This window comes from Stegodyphus dumicola, chromosome 3 (assembly GCF_044657685.1).
Source record: "Stegodyphus dumicola isolate Sdum_Otavi_A_Nest chromosome 3, ASM4465768v1".
Classification (NCBI taxonomy): Eukaryota; Metazoa; Arthropoda; class Arachnida; order Araneae; family Eresidae; genus Stegodyphus; species Stegodyphus dumicola.
Genome location: NC_140770.1, coordinates 134,387,109 through 134,405,673, shown reverse-complemented (window position 1 = coordinate 134,405,673; position 18,565 = coordinate 134,387,109). Strand labels below are relative to the sequence as shown.

At 33.2% G+C, this 18,565-nt stretch overlaps 1 non-coding gene across 1 annotated transcript; it reads left to right on the top strand.

The window, feature by feature from the left end:
- TRNAK-UUU (transfer RNA lysine (anticodon UUU)) lies at window positions 1-73 on the top strand. The gene has a single exon. It is a non-coding gene; the product is annotated as a tRNA-Lys (tRNA).
- The last annotated feature ends 18,492 nt before the right edge of the window (window positions 74-18,565 follow it).

The following is an 18,565-nucleotide window of genomic DNA, read 5'->3' as shown; positions in this document are numbered from 1 at the left end:
GCCCGGATAGCTCAGTCGGTAGAGCGTTAGGCTTTTAACCTAACGGTCCAGGGTTCGAGTCCCTGTTCGGGCGGCTTTCATTTTTTCCCTTGGATATCCCCGACTATCTGACAAAATTCGTTTGGTTAAGTGATTACAGTAACAGGCTTCTCCCCTTTTTTCTACAAACAAATGAGCTGAGCCCAAATACCCATGCGCCAGGGTCGCCGCTTTTTCGGATGGCCCAAACTTTCCTTCCCCCATCGATGACGAATAGCTGATAACTTTGCGCTTTGTAATCGATTACGAAGCTTCGATACTTTGTTTACGTTTTATGTGGAATTGTGGTAAGATTGTATATGGAAAATCTTGCGGAATTGATAAGGGCCGCTCTTCGTATTTAATTTTTTTTTTTCTTGCTGTATACGAGAGTGGACGCAATATGAATAAATCTCTATACTACAGTCAATTATTTCCATTATTCGAATTAATTCATTTTGAGAATTTTAAAAGTCTTAATAAACAGAAACTTACTCATATTGCTGATACAAAAGTATTGATATGCTTTGTTCAATTCTCTTGTTAATAAAAAACAGCAATTGTGCATGTAATGACAGTAAAAAATAGTGAAAATTTATATATGTCTGTATTGTTGCCTAAGTAGTAATAATGCATGATTATAAAATAAATATTAGAATCTACTGAAATAATAATTACATATGTTAGAACACAAGAAAAGAATCTGAATTTTTATTTATTTTAGTGACCCGTATTTTTTTTTTTTTTTTTAAATTATGTTCACAGAGTTCTTTTTTAAGTTTCCCCAAACGGCAGAGATGCGTGACCTAAATTTTGTACTGAACAACACAAAATTATGTTCAAAGAAAAATTAATAAATTCTGCATTGCCTACGATTGCTAGTTAAAAAAATATCATGTTTTCCATTTCTCCACATCGAAAAATTATACTGGGGGGGGACACCACTTCATTTGGCATTTGATGTTTTATATCAATAAAAATCCCATGGTTTTAACCATTGATTCTAATTTTAATCCTTCTTCATTGTTAGCTTTTAAGGAAATTTGCTTCTTATTTGCATTTTAGTCTCTTTCTGTCAATAGTGGTATTAAGGATTTGGTTTTTATCATTTAACCATACTCTCCAGTTTCTTTCTGTTGCTTCTCTTTCCTTACACCCAGTGTGCATGCTGTGCTGAATGCATTATTTCAGATTCAAAATGTGTAGACAGAAAACTGTACCAGAACGACAAAAGTGGTAATTTAACAACATTGGCATCAATTATCCCCTCCCTAAGACAACCACTTCCGTAGAAATATATTTATAGCAGCTGTGTCTGGCTGTCTTACATATGGTTCACTGTATTTTGTGATTTAAAATTTATTAGCTCGTTATAATACTGATGCAATTTAAAGTTTTTTCTTAGTTAGTTCAAACATCCCATGTTATGGATCAAAAAATAGTATCTTATGATTATTAGTCATATTATTAAAAATTTCAAAATGGCTTTTGGAAATTTTCTTCCTTACGCAATGATTTGCAGTTTGGCAAAAAATCTTTCACAAGTTGGTCTTACTATGGGCAAGTATTGAATTTTGTTTCCGAAACGATAACCAGTAATTTTGTTTAGAGTTAAAAATCATTTCTATGGTATATGTAAATCTTTTTAGTTTTTAGTTCCTTTTTTTATGCCATAAGGCATGTGTAAAATAAGCTTATTTCCTTATATTATTATTAAACCATTCAGAAGAAGCCTTTCTGATAATTAATCACTGAAACTTACGCCGTACCTTTCTGTTAATTAGAAAATAATTTTGGATAATAAAATAAATGTATTAGAAAAGTATTATATTATTAAAATATTTTTAAAAATATATTAAATTAATGTATTAGAAATCTCTGTAATTTAAAGCAAGCTTTCGTTCTTCAACTACATGTCCATTTCCGATACCCAAAGGCTAATTCCATCATAATAACTTATCTTTTACCCGGTCATTATTCAGTGAAACCTTTCTATTTGAAAATTCTGTGATTCAGATATTCAAATTAAATACATTAGGCAATTTGTGTTTATTATCTACATTTGTTTCAATAATAATGTTTTTGTTGGCATTAATTTCTCCAAGTAATTTAAACATGAGGTTGTTTAAGGCCATTTTTTATCTATTCATTTATTGAAATATTTACATTTATTACTTATATATTAATATTTACATTTATTACTTCCCCCCCCATTAGATAATCCAAGAATTTTATATACTTATAATTTATGGTATAGGCTTGTATATGCAATATGAATTTTTTTTTTAATTTTCCAGAAGAAAAAAATTCTTATCTTCTACTTGTTATCTCATTATCGGATTGTTTTATAAGGTATTTCTCCTGCCTTCGTAGCATGCCTCGGCACATATTCGGGAGGTCCACGGTTCTAGTCGCGGAGAGGGCATTGCTCGTTTTTCACGTCTCTCAGCTTCCAAAAAAATCCTAATGTCTCTACAATGTCTTCTTCAAAATAAACAAATAATCTGATGGAATGAAAATATTTTGGTCATTAAAACTTTTTAATCACTGCTGTTTACATCTACATTTCTTTTTTCACATAATTTGAAGTTTTCAAGTAGTTTGAAGGTTTTCAAACTAAGTTTCAGAGAAATTTTAGATATCGTGCAACTCCTCTGGGGCATCTTCAAGTTAAAATCAAAATTTAAAACTATTTTTAATATCACTGGACATGCAATAGAATAAAAATATTTCTTTAAGTTTTTGTTACAAAAAATATTAAGCAGATCTGTTTTTATGATTAACATTATAATGAAATAATGATTTTCTTTTCACTTTCTGCATAAAATGCACAAATTTTGTATTTCAATTCTTTTTTAACATTTTTTTTTTGAGGATGGAAATGCTTCTCTCTAAAAAATTACAATTTTAGAGTTTTTTCTGAATTTACAGATTTGAAGACAGTTGGATAGAAAAGCCACAATTTTTTAAATGGAGGAATAAATACAGCCCTGGCTTTTGTTATGTTTTATGCATTTAATAAATTCCCGCCCGACTGTTTATTAATTCTACCTAACACAATTAATCGATACTTGTTTCTAATATAGAATTTTAGCATCAATTCTACATAATAACATGAGTAATCTTTTTTTAATTGAATTTTATCAATATTAACAAAATACTTTGGCACTATGAACTGAGAATTTTTTCCTTGACTTTTATCTTTCAATACTTTAGGAACTGGTCATTGATTTACATCTATAATAAAAGAAATAAATGCTTGTATGAGTTTTAACATATTGTTAAAAATGCAATAAACTTCAGCTCCTTTGTTGCATGAATAATGTTAAACTCCCTGTTAAGTATTTTTTTAGCATCTTCTATGTAACAGTATAGACTCCATGATTATTCCTTAAAATTGGAAGTATCAGAAATAGATGTAAATATGTATTGTCTTCTGCATTAACTTACAAAAATAAAAGTGTGAATATCTGAATGGAATTATATAGAAAGAGCTACATGACACTATGTTGTCATGATGGTCATTCCACTATACAGGAAATATCAAATCAAACAATCAGTGCAGGAAAAGATTCAGTAAGAGTATATACTCTCTTCTGAAACAATACATTTGGCTGTAGTTGTTCCATATGATATTCCTATACAACATCCCAAAATCTTGGTAAATAACTTTCTAAACCAAGATTACAGTGTAAAAAAAGTAGTGGAAAAATGTTATAGTCATGTAACTGGGCTACCATACATAAAAATTAAGCAGTGTTACAAGTGTTTTTATCTTAACTGCCTGTTACAACCAAATAACAAGCTATGAGAAAGAACATGTAGTGTCAGTACAGCTGGATGATCCCTTTTACAGAGTTGCTAATTTGAAAACAAGTTAACCTGTAAAACTACCCTTCATACTGGTTTGCTTTAGATTCATTTGGTAACAAATATGCCATTAAAGTCTGTACCAATCAATCAATAAACCTTGTTACAAGCAAGTTTTTGTTTGCAGGACGCTGTTCATAATTGGCTTTCTTTTAGTGGTATAGCAACAGCGAAGGGAGAAAGATTCCGGGTAATTTAAATTCAACTAACATAGCAAATTCCATTCTTCTGTAACTTTATAATTTGATACAGCTTTATTTTTCAGAATTTTATTCACACCACTATTTCATCCATTGCAGACAAATTCCACAAGTGCATATTTTAAAATTAATTTCACATTTAAAAAAGTATGATTTGTTTATAAATGATTTGTTATAAAAATAAAAATGAGTTATAAAAATCATTGTAACTTGGATAAATACACACACACACACACACACAAAAAAAAAAAAAAAAAAAAAAAAACATAAAAATATGGTGATGCTGCTTATTAAAAACTGAAGAATTGTTATATGCACATACACGTGGTTGACACAGTTTGGTGCATCCTGTGAAATTTGTTATGGTAATATGGTAGCAAAAAATTTTCTTTGTTATTTTGTATTAAAATTATTAAGGTTTTGACGGCTATGCTAAGTTACACAAAACAAGGTAACTACAGTAAGAGCTATGTACCTTAGGTAAAGGATGCCTTTGAGAAGGTATTTCTATGAGAAATTGACTTGTATTCACATAATACATAAGGAAAATCAGCTATCCCATTTACCAGTATTTGTACCTGGATCAAACATCCAATGTTCAGCTATCTTATCTGCTAGCCTACTGGTACCAGTCAAAATAGACAGTAATGTAATATTATACAAGCTAAGTAGCATTGACTTATACATCACTAAAGAAATAAATGCACTTCAGAAAACCTGTTTTAATTATAAGATTATTTTGAAAAACGTTGCTCGTTATAAAACTAAAGAATGGATTTTCTTTACACACTGACTATTAAATTATTATATTTCAAATCAACAGACTGCATTTATACAATAAGACAGGATGAAAAATACAGTAGTCATTGAGGCAATTGTTGAGTTTCTGAAGAAACAATAAAAATTTTCAAATCTATCATAGTATACCCTGTTTAATGTTTAATATAGTATGGAAGGTTTTGTAAAGCATCAGCTATTAAAAAAAAAAAAAAAAAAAAAAAAAAAAAAAAAAAAAGCATGCAATAGCTGTCAATGAAACCAAATAAAAATCAAACAGAGTTCTATTACACGTTATGCAACAAAATTAATGAATATGAACGTCTATAAACATTTTTTTCTTTTTTTAACTTGGACCAGATCTGGAAACATCAACCAGATCTAGGGCAATAAAATTAATAAAAATTTATGTTGATAAATACTTAAGAACAAAATGGCCAAACTTTCAACTAGATAACCAAGTAAAGTGTTTGCGTTCTAGAGGATTTTATTTACTTCACATACATACATACATTATCTTTACATTTACTTTCATAACTCGTATGATATATAACATACTTCGTAACATACTCTTATCATCGAATGGTTATGATTTTCTATAATAATAAGCAATTTTTTTTAACATTTTCTACTTCGTGTCTGCAAAGTATTCCTTTAAATTACAAGGTTTCGCGATATTAATTTTCCTTCTGACAAAGTTTATACACGAATCCAAACATTAAAACCTTCGTAATCGACAAACAACCGCCATTTCATTATCGGTGGCAAAAAGCTGCCTGTCGATAGTAAAAGGACAGTTTGGGCCATCCGAAAATGCGGCGACCATGCGCCAGTGGAGCCGATTTATTGTCCAAATAGGATGGATGATTTTGCTTTCTTACTTTTTTTTTCCTGTTTATTTTCACTCGGTTCAAAGAACGCAGATTTAAGCATGGATGTAGGAAGTAAGATGGAGTCGCCCTAAACAAGTTTCTCCGTACCCTGCTCTAAAGCACCGGCGATCCCTACGTGGTGACCAAAACATTGGGTCATTTACCATTGAGTTCTATGGGATTTGACGCGTTCGGGTGTAAATATTTTGTAATTACGTCGCAAATATACATATAAATGTATATATTTTCTTTTTCTACAACACTTCAGAGTCCTAAGTATGTGAAAACAATATATTTTTAAACAACATTTCATTCTGAACGGAATTAAATGCTATACTTTTCACAGGACAGTTTTCTCAGAATGGTTTAATTTGAATGAAATATTTTCACAAGTTTTCGTTAATTACATTAGAAAAAAAAATTAAGGTAATTCGATTTTATTCGGTTAAGGTTCAAAAATTAAGATCAAAGTTTATTGTATTATTAATATTAAAATTATGCATTATTTCTTTTCTATTTATAGAGCTTCTTCCTAAAATACTTTCTTAAATATGACATGATTTTTTGGCTTCTTTTAAATCGAAAAATGTAAGTCAATTTATAATTAATGCTCTATTCGGTTCATTTTAAATTAGAGAATTATTAGGAATTAGCGAAATACTTTAAATAAGTATTTCGCTAATTCCTAATAATTAAATAGGTATTAAATAGTATTTGACTTTCTCTGAACATTTCTGAAAAGGAATAAAATAAGTTTTTTTTTTTTTTTTTTTTTTTTTTTTAAGTATTATTTAAAACTTGTAACTGAGTTATTATAAAATGTAAAGGGAATAATTCTTTTAATTATACTTATCAGATTTTTTTTTTACCCTTCATTTCAACAATACATATTCCAAAACTCTTTATTACGTTCTTAAGTGCGCATCTTATAGCATTTGCTTTATAATACCTTTTAACAGATTGCTTTCCAATACGAACAATTCTTGCTTAAATAGTTTTATAACGTATTTGTCAACAGGATTTCAATTTATGTTTACAATTCAATATTAAGGTTATTATATATTTAGATAACATTTATAATCATTATAAATTAGATACATTTAATAATTAGATTTCTTCACAGTACTTTCACAGTTGTTTATTAGTGAATAAATTCTTCATTTCAAATACATTTATAAATAATTTAATGAATATTTAAGTATTTTGTCAAAGGCAGATACATGCTTTTTGCAAGCACATTTTTCTTAAAATCTATATTTTTGTAGTGCAACAGCTTATAATTTTATAAAACAAATTCATAATCAAAATCGCTGTTGTTAGTTATCGAAAAATAACCAAGATGTGATTTTTGCGTAAATGTCACTAAACTATACAAATTGCTATTATCCATCACACTATGAATGTTTCTTTCATGCGAAAGTGTCCCTTTTTCGATTTCTATGGAACTGTCGAAATACTATCAGAATCTTGTCAAGCGAGCTTCTGAATGTAAACAAAGAACACCCCATCTGGTGACCCAAGCTTCAAAGCAGTGCTTCACTTTTAGCGCGGGTTGGCCCCTCCTCCCTTTCCTACCTCCATGGATTTAAGCAGGGGCGTAGCTAGAGGGTGGTAAGGGGGGACATCTGTCCCTGGGCGTAGAATCCAGGGAAAGCGAAACTGGTGTTACGAAATTTTAGAATTAACCATTTTCTATTCTTAGCAAACAGGAGGGGGCGCGAAATCTTCAATTTCCCCGAGTCCCCGAGTGCTGAAAACCCTAGCTACGACTCTGGATTTAAGGTGGAAGATGATGACTTTTAAGTAGTTTAAAATAATATGCTGATCATCATTTGTAATTAAATGTTTGATTACATTGTGTTTGTGCATTTATAATTAATTATTATATTTTATTATATAATTTCCCTTACAATAAATTCTAGTGTAATTATTATAATAATACTATAATTAATAATTAATTATATAAGTTTTTCAGTTTGGAACTAAAATATTTGTACGTAATATACTGAAAAAAAGACATTTCTTAATAATTAATTATACAATTATAAACGATTATTAGTCTCGAAACGGGATGTGGCGTCATCCATTATAAACGGAGAATAACTTTTCAAATTGTTGCTGCCAAATACTGTCGCCCTGTATTATTTTTAAGGAAATTAAATAATGAAGCATCTGCATGAATATATATATGTTCCTCCCACTGTGAAAAAATGGCGGTACCTAGAGCCATTAATTTTTGAATAACACGTTGTCCTCCACCCGAATCTATGCACCTGGAAGCCCAATTTTTGAATTTTGAATTTTATATTTCATATTTTTTAAAACATTAATGAATTTTTGATTAAGAAACTCAACGATTTCAAAGTGAGCAGTGGCGGCATTGTACGGGGAAGGGCGCAAGACTCCCTATCGAAACTTTTAAAGATATGCTATTTTTAAATATTTTGTGATTTTTTCCGCTAAATTGAATTTTATGTGGCTTAAATGCGAAGAACGTGATATGTAATGAATAAGGTGTTAACAGACAAAATGTTTATAATAAAAAGACGAAAATGTTTTGCTAGCCATCTTGCTAAGAAAACTTATCAGGTTCAATGTTCCGTCTTACTTTCTTTGGGAACATGCACAGACCTGACTCGGAACAGGGAGCTTACTAAAGCTATGTTCAATAAATGTGGGAAGTAGACAAGATACACAGGAAGGGTATACGAAACCCTTTATTTTTCACTCTTTACAATAATTTCCGTACTTCGGAATACAGAGACCAACTACTTGTGGTCTGAACGTAAGAATATAAAAATATTTAACTAAACTCTAACTTAACTTTTGAATAATAAAAAAGGGCCTACGTGAAAGATTGGCCTTATATTAACAGGAAGCCGTATGTAGTACAGAGAACTGTTAATACTACAATACGTTTAGAAATTATCACGAGGATTAAAACTCTGGCCTGGAAGGCAATCAGCAACTGAGTAAAACTGCTAAGGTAAGCGGCCTGCTTCGACTAACTCCTTCCTCTCTATCGCTTGGCAAAAAGCCACAACTTAAGTACTTGGCGTTCGCCAGACAAATTTGCATAAATAAGTTAAAGCTTTTAATTCTGGCCGGAAGTAGAAAATAAGAAGTGATAGTAAAGATTTAAAATAAAAATAAACGTTAGTAAAACTTAAGATCCTTACATACTTCCCGCCAGAGTTAATTAGTTTGAAACTGAGGTCTAAAACGACCTTGTTGAAAACTTTTAGCTCTAGAATCTAACGCGAGGCCAATCTTTTATAAACATTTCTCACTAGAAACTAGAAATTTAAAAAAAAATTGTTTTTACAATATCAGCTCCATGGACAACCAATTTTTCATCTGTACTGCATCTAAACAGGAGCTTTTATTCAAATCTGGTTCCTTCCAGAGATCTGGAAGGAAAACTAGTTTAATGAAATGTTACACAATGAAATGGCAAGTAACATAAATATTTACATTTCTCTTAACATTCTTATTTCATTCATGACTTTATTTTAATTATCTCTCCCCGTGCTCTCTGACATGTGTTGTAAAAGAACACCAAACGCGAATGTGTTTATGTATACGTGTTCAACACTGGCTCCTACAATCAAAACACTAACGTGTTAAAATTCAACATAACAAGACCTCGTAACACACCCTATCTTCAACTCTAAACCCTGAGGTACTATTCTGAAAGTGGCTAACTCTGAAGTGTAGCGTCAGAGAGCCTAACTACATTCATTCAACCTTTAACACATATTCACCATGATTTGGTCTTTTTACAGTCACACGAATAAAAAAAAATGTTAACATTACTTTCACTTTTACCATATCACGGTATTTCTTAACATTTAAAATAACAGTTCACATTGTATATAAGAACATATTAACATGCCGTTCATTTTACGCATTTTAAAACATACATTAGTAGTACATTGTTAACTTCTATTCTTTTCCAAGCAAGTGCCAATTCTTCTACATTGAAATACTACATTTCAAAAAGTCTTTCAGACTAAAACTTCTTTCTTGCCAGAATGTTTTAAATAAAATTTATACAATAACTTTTACAATATTTAGGTATTTACACATTCCTATTATACATCAACTTTAGTTTTACGCGCGAGTAATTGAAAAACATAATACCAAAATCGGTAACAACTCATTTCTCGCCTTTTTGGCGATAAAGGTAGACCTCACATGAGGTAAAACTTCTTGAAATCTGCCACTTGCAGTAAGAATGAAAGATTAACTTAAGTTTGCAAAGTAACATAAAATTTTACTTATCTTTGTGATATTCGGACATTCTTTTCTGAGCCCAGTCCTGGAAGGTAGCGCAGATTCTCGTTTGATTTATCCTCCTTCTTGTGCGGGCTCGCCCTTCAGAGCCTTCCTCTAGAAGCTTTCTTTTTTCTCCAGTTCGGTCACCCTTGAATACCTTCTTTTTCACCTCTGCCTGTGGTCTTGGCCGTTTGATGCCACCTGATCTTGGCGGAACCGGGACACTTCTTTCGCGTTCCTGCTTGGACCTCGTTGCTGGCCGTTCAAATTTTCCTTGTACCTTTTCCTCCGCCGCTGGTGGCCCTTCCGCAGTTCGGCGACATTTGCTGCGGAGAGTCCTGTCCGATGAGTAGATCTTCCATTTGGGAGCCGGGTTATAGTTGCCGTTATTTCTCCTGGCTTTCTTTGCATTCGTCGTACTTCTCCCTTCTTCATTCTGGGGGTGTTCTTGAGCTCTCTTTTCTGGACGGTGGAACGGCTTCTTTTTCTTGTTACCTTCAATTTTCCAGCGGGGAAACTTTCTTTTCAATTGCTCCTGCCTTCTAATGGCTTGGCCTTGTACTTGTCGTTGTTCCACCTCTGGAGCTTGTGCCTGCCGAGCCGGATCCTGCAAAAGATCTTTGAAAATTTGCATTTTATTACGATCATAGTAGGGTTTTATTTTATCAATGTTTGAGGAGCAGGTTTCACCATTCTTGGCTTTTAACACTACTACAGCGTGAGTTATTTTTTCTATGACATATGGTCCTTCAAATCGTGGAAAAAATTTGGCGGTTTTTTCTTCTGGTGCTGAAGAAAGTGAATGCTTAATTTTTAACCCTTCATCCCCTACTTTTTAAGTTACTCCCCGTCGTTTCAAATCATAATAAAGTTTTTGTTTTCTCTGTGCTACTTCAGTATTCTTTTTTGCTTCTTTAATTTTCTATATCACCCATTTTAAATTCTGGGGCTCTTTGTTGCACATAAAATAATTTATCTAACGGCGTTATAATCTTTCTGCCTAAAAATAACCCAGCAGGAGTTTTGCCCGTTGTATCATGTTTTGTGGTCTTAAGGGCGAAAGCAAATTTATTGACATAGTTATCCCAGCTTTTATGAAAATTTTTAACATAACTACGGATAATTTTCACTATATTTCTATTGACCCGTTCCGCTATATTTGATTGCGGCCGATACGGGACCATTTTTAAATGACGTATGCCCAGTTTTTGGCACATGTCTTCAAATATATTACTTACAAATTGAGGACCATTATTCGATATAACTTTTAGGGGCGCCCCGTATTTTAAAATATATTTATTTAAAATAGAATCAGTAACTAATTTCGCGGAAGCTCGTTTTAAGGGAACAATTTCGGTCCACTTACTAAAATGATCAACCATAACAAGGAGATAGCGACTTTTATTTAACTGACTGTTTGGGAAAGGGCCCAATAAATCGATGCCAATTATTTCATTTGGAAATTCGGATTTAATATTATTTAGAAACCCGGCCGGGCGGAAATTAATATAATTAACTGCTTGACATGTTGGGCAGGACTGGACATACGCCCTTGTTAACTTTTGCAGTTCAGGAAAATAGACTGCTTCGCGTACGCGTTGTATAGTTTTTCGAATACCAGCATGAGAAGCTAAAGGGCTGTCATGCAACTCCTGGAGGATATTTAATCTAAGACTAGCTGGAATAACAGGTCGAAATTCGTTGTTGGAATTCGTAGTTTTTGTATAAAATAATAGACCATCTATTAGTTCGTAATGGGCCGCCCTGATTCTTATCGCCACAATATCTTGGTGGCTAAAATTTTCAGGATCCTTTAAATACTCATAAATGCTTCCAAACTCAGGATCCTTACCCAGTTCGGTTATTACAGTTTCTCGGGAATTTATTGTACCTGCTGTGAGCATTGCCACCTTTACAGTATTACCCTCTTCATCTATTTTAATTCTGGATAGGGCATCTGCTACGATATTTTCCTTTCCGGGGATATGCTTGATTACCAGATTATATTCTTGTAGCTTGAGTGCCCATCTTATTAACCTTGGGGATAAGTTTTTCCCTGAGTACAATCTAGTTACCGCCGCATGATCAGAGTACACTGTTATTACTGTTATTGGCGCCTTTCCAAAATAGACTCGGAACTTTTGCACTGCTAACAGAACTGCAAGTGCCTCTCTCTCGGTCGCGGAATAGTTTCTTTGTGTTTGATTTAAAGTTCGGCTAAAAAATGCCACGGGCTGCTGATTTTGCGAAAGTACCGCTCCTACCGCATAATCCGAAGCATCCGCTGAAATTTCTAAATTCTAATCCTTTTCAGGAAATTTCAACACAGGGGCTTGCGTTAATGCTTGTTTTAATTTTTCGAAAGCACTATTGGCTTCGGCCGTCCACGAGAATCTTGCCTTTTTCCTTTTTAATTTTAACAATGGTTCAGCAATAGCTGCAAAATCTTTTATAAAGGACCTATAATATGAACAAAGTCCTAGAAAAGAAGAGAGCTTCTTCGCCGTGTTTGGAGTCGGATACTTTTGTACAGCGATTATTTTTGATTCGTTTGTCTCGATTCCTTTCTGAGATATTTTGTAACCTAAATATTTTAATTCAGGGGGTGCAAATTTGCACTTTTCGACATTAACTTTTAGACCGGCCTCATTTAATAAAGAAAACACCTGTCTTAAATCCTGTACATGTTGGTCGAGATTATCACTAGTAATAATGATATCGTCTAAATAGATAAATGTGGACTTTCAAAGAACAGGCCTTAACACAATGTCCATATATCGCTGAAATGTTGCCGGTGCCCCTGAAAGGCCAAGCGGCATACTCAGAAATGCATAAGTGCCAGACTTGGTTATAAAAGCAGTCTTAGGCACGTCCTCAGGTCTAACCCCTATTTGAAAATAACCAGTCGTTAAGTCTAAAGTCGTCATATACTTGGTCGACGTTATGTTCCTTAGAATTTCTTCAATAATAGGTAACGGATATACCGGATATTTAGTTATGGAGTTTAATTTACGGTAGTCAATCGCGAATCGCCACCTTTTTGGATGTGTCAATGGATAGTCATTATTTTTCTTACATAAAACCACCGGGCTAGCATAACTACTTGAGATGGGCGTTATGATCTTTTCACGTAGCATATCGCTGATGTGCCATTCTATAATTTTTTTCTTATTCTTATCATACCGGTATGCTTTGTGGCGAACTGGCATTGAATCTCCGGTGTCAATACTATGGTTAGTAACTTGAGTAAATCCTGGAATATCACTAAATAACGAAGCAAATTCACTTACCACTTGTCGGATTCTTCGTTGCTCTTCATTAGGCAGGTGGTCAAGGTTTAACATCGGCGGTTCAGCCTTTTCTTCTCGAACTGGTTTCATCGTCAGTTTAAGGGACGCTTCATTAAAATCCAGCTTTGCTTGTGCCTCTGAAAGAAAATCTATTCCTAAGATAATATGTGCTTGCAGATTCTTTACTATGAAAAACATAACCTTTACTTGTTCGTCCTTGATACGGACATATAGCGGTACTTTACCTATACACTTACATAGTTCTCCTTGCGCAGCTAACACTGTCGTATTATCCGAATTATATATGCGATATTTACGAAAATACTTCCTAAAAAATCTTCTGCCACACAGGAACACTGCGCGCCTGTATCCAGGAGTGCGGTGGCTGGGATATTATTCACCAACACTTCAATCTTCGGAAGAGTCAAATTTTTCACCATTACTGTATTTAACTTGAAGGAAGAGGGGTTTTCTTGGCCTTCGGATTTCCGCTCCCTCCCGTCAGCAGAAATCCGTTTTAGTTTCAATCCTTTTTTCTTTCCATGTTTTCCTTCTTTTTCCACTGGCCTTGAGACTTTTTTCCTGGATTGCTATTGAACTGTCGACGTTCGCCGGCTGTTTTTGAATGCTCGTGTTTCCTTGCCCACTGATTCGCTTTGCTTCTGTAGCCGTGTGCTTGACTTTGCTGTGGTCTTGGCGCACCAAATTGGTTTCGTTGTTGATATTGGCGTCTTCTTTCAATGTCCGCCGTTCTTCTACTTTCAAACTGGATTGCTAGCTCAAATAATTTTTCCAGTGTAGTCGGATTTCTTAATTCAATAAAGTCTTGCACTTGGGGAAGTAACCTCGGCAAAATCACTTGAATTATCTCAGGATCCGGACGGTTTCCATACAAGAGTCTGAAGACGTGAATTTTTCATAAAATAAAGCTTGAGAGATTTTCGATTCTTTGCTGATATATGCTGAAAAGTTCCGTTTCTAATTTCGCACGATCCCTTACGACAGGGAAGGCTTTTACTAGGGCAGTCTTGAAATTTTCATAAGTATAGGTGGGACTTCCTGCTTGACCCAAGAGACTTCTGCGTATACATTTGAGCCAGTTAAGCGCTTGGCCCCTCAAAGCGCTGGTAGCTAAGGTAACTTTTTGAAACTCGTGCACGGGGTAGAGCATGAAGTGGTCATCCAATTTTTCCAAAAAACTGGTTACCGGTGAGTTTCCATTAAATGTTGCTTCTGGTTTCATCGAAGCGCGCATGGTCTGGACGATGTAACCAAATCCTTCCAGGGCGGCAGCTGGCATTTCTGGATTCTGAGCCGCTTCTGCAGGCAGCACAGGTTCTTCTTGAAACTCGGCCATGGTTATTCTTCTTCGTTGGGCGCCACTATCATGTTCAATGTTCCGTCTTACTTTCTTTGGGAACATGCACAGACCTGACTCGGAACAGGGAGCTTACTAAAGCTATGTTCAATAAATGTGGGAAGTAGACAAGATACACAGGAAGGGTATACGAAACCCTTTATTTTTCACTCTTTACAATAATTTCCGTACTTCGGAATACAGAGACGAACTACTTGTGGTCTGAACGTAAGAGTATAAAAATATTTAACTAAACTCTAACTTAACTTTTGAATAATAAAGAAGGGCCTACGTGGAAGATTGGCCTTATATTAACAGGAAGCCGTATGTAGTACAGTGAACTGTTAACACTACAATACATTTAGAAATTATCAGGAGGATTAAACCTCTGGCCTGGAAGGCAATCAGCAACTGAGTAAAACTGCAAAGGTAAGCGGCCTGCTTCGACTAACTCCTTCCTCTCTCTCGCTTGGCAAAAAGCCACAACTTAAGTACTTGGCGTTTGCCAGACAAATTTGCATAAATAAGTTAAAGCTTTTAATTCTGGCCGGAAGTAGAAAATAAGAAGTGATAGTAAAGATTTAAAATAAAAATAAACGTTAGTAAAACTTAAGATCCTTACAAACTGAACACTGATATGATGGATGAACTAAGAGAAGGCTGGGGGGGGAAACCCAAAAAAATGTATGCCGATACCTAACACCCATAGGGAATTCTAAACATATGCTGCTTTTAAAATGGTTATTTTTCATTTGAATTCCATACTGAGTAAGTTCGAAGAAAATGATGCTTAATAATAAAGCTAAAAAGAAAAAAAAAAAAAAAAAAAAAAAAAAAAACGCAGGAGTGAGTTTAACCACTGTTTTGGTATACTGCGAGATATTCTAAACTTATATACACTGCGAAAAGGAAAAAAAAAGTAGGGGATTGACAGTTCTATATCTCCCGTTCTACTGAGACTTTTTGATTGATGAAATTCAAATCGCGTTTTTCATGTCTTGAAGGCGTGACCTAGGATATATATTAGATTTATATATAGCGTTGTTCTAATATAGATATTTTGACACAAAATCGGACTTTTCCTGAAATGACATCCATTTTTTTTCCATATTTCGATTCTAGGACACAAATTATGCCAAACTGCCAAGTTTTGCAAAAAATCGCAAGAGTAGTTTTTTAAAAAAATTAGCTCTCAAAATTTTAGCTCCTCAATGTTAATTGAATTTCATATATATTTATTAATATCTTTTTCTATTAAACTTACTAGATTCATTCTTCCAGAATTCGAAATTTAGGTTTAATCCAAATATAATTCGCACATTTTTTATTATTTAATTATTAAAAGTTGTATTTTTAAATATTTTTCATAAATTTGTTGAAACAAATTTTGTATTTTAACATACAAAATTTTTAACATCTTCTTAAAGTAGGCACACCTGCAAAAAATTATCTCTAGGCACACCTGCAAAAAATTAGAGTTTTTTATTCAAAATTTTCTAAGATATACGTGAATTTACATATCGGAGCGTTTTGAATTTTGGCATCTTTATTTTATTTTTTGAGCGATAATAACGCCAAACGATAATACGCACTTTGTTAAAATTATTTGAAAAAATGAAGGATGACTTTTTTCCGCTCGTTTACAATGAAAAAATCTGATGTGTACACCACATGACTTCCTTGTACGGAATATTAAATTAAACGCATTTTTTCTTGCATTTCATTTAAACTTATTGGATTGAATTAAATCTGCTTCGCCGACAGCTCATAAACCACAATAGAATAAATGCATTCTTTAAAATTCAATTTGTTTACCATAGCGACACCAAGGAGGTTAGAATATTCTAACCTCCTTGAGCGACACGCGCTAGGTTCACTTAACAGTATTATATTTCTTTCATATTATAACTCAGAATGCACAAAATTTATATCATTTAAAGAATTATCTAATCGTTGCCACATGTTCTATTCAAATACTATAATAAAGCTAGAATGATGTATAAAAGAAATTAAGCAAACAAAAAAAAAAAAAAAAAAAAAAAAGGGGGGGGGAAGAAACAAAAAAAAAAAAAAAAAAAGAGCTTTTTACAGACGATTGTGTATTTCTCATTCAATTAATTCAGTTCTCACTTCGCGAGAAGGCAAAAATACATAAAAACTCAAAATATCTATATTAAAAATTACGAAGTAAATCTTAAACACTTATTTCCTCGAAAAAATTCCAGAAAGGATTAAGCATGATTTAATTGGCAATAATAAATGAATGCATTATCTTTGTTGTTGCGAAGCTAAGTTTCTCTAGATTGGCAACAAATCCACTATCCTGCTGTTTCAAATGTAAACAAACAATGGCCGCCATCAAGAGAAGTATTAGGCTTAGCGGAACTTAAACAACTCTAAAATTGTTGATAATTCTAAAAATATTGCATAGAGATTTACTAAAGGCATAAAAACCTTAACCGGAAGATAAGAACAACATAATTCAATCATTTTTGAAGCAAAAAATGTACAATTTACAAACATATAAGAGTAAAGAAACTGAGATCACTGAGCCGGGTAGCAGAGTGGATATTTATATAAATATATTTATATACGTTTGGTGCGGCCGATTGCAACCAAAATACGAGGTGCACATCTACATGTTATAGCAGTCCTATATACAAAATTTCAACGTTCTGAGGCTACTCTTTTTTGAGTTATGCGAGATACGAACGTACGCACGTACGTACATACGTTCGTACAGACGCCACGAAAAATTCTTTTCAGAATTCATTTTAAAGCAGTTTTATAATTTTTTTTGAAGGAAAAGAGTATTTTATTCTGTCCTTACGTACAGATATCACGCAAAAACATCGTTAAATTGCATTCGATTGAAGTCAAAATTGATATTTTCGTTGAAATATGCTGCCTGAAACTTTTCGCGATTACAATACTTCCTTTTTACTTCGTACAAGGAAGTAAAAAGAAAAGGAAAATGGGTTCCTATAAATTAAGAAGTTCGCCAAGTAAGTCATTCTTGGCGAAAACTGAAAAAAATACTGCAAGATAAATTTTTGAAATTCTGTGTAAATTTAATATTTAGGCATAATGTTAGTTGTAGAATCGATATATGGAAAACATTTGGCATATCATTTCAGAAAAAGTCCGATTTTGCGTCAAAATACCTATGTTAGAATTATGCTATATATAAGTATAATATATATCCTAAGTCACGCTTTCGAGACATGAAAAACGCAATTTGAATTTCGTCAGTCGGCCCAGTAGAACGAGAGATATACAACTGCCCCCCCCTTTTTTTTGTACAGAGTACTAAAATATGCTGCTACGCTGCTTTTAAAATGTTTGTAATTTTGCGGTTGAATTGTATATAGCGTAAGTGCGAACAAAAGTATGCTTAAAATTAAAGATTAAAAAAAAAAAAAAAAAAAATGTGTTAACAGGAGAGAGTGCAACAGCAGTCATCAGAATAAAAATCTGACCTCACCGAGCCGGATAATAGAGTGGGTATGTTTTCTATACGTTAGTGTGGACAATTGCAACGAAAAAAAGAAGGAAATAGATAAATGCTACAGCAAAATTCCAACGTGCCACGGCTACTGGTTTATTGAATTATGCGAGATACATACGTACAGATGTCACGAAAAATCGCTTCTGAATGTGTTTTAAATCCATTTTATAGTCCGTTTTGGAAAAAAGAATCCTTTTTCCTATCCACAACAATATCTTTTCAAATAAATTCGGAGAATGGTCAAAATCGTTATTTTCGTTGAAATATGATACTCGAGATTTTTCGAGATTACAATACTTTGTAAGGATTATGCTAATTTTATTAACAGTTAAATTTTGAGTTAAAGTTCCTTTCCTATCGGTTCTTAACTTCAACTTACCACTTCCGGCCAGAAC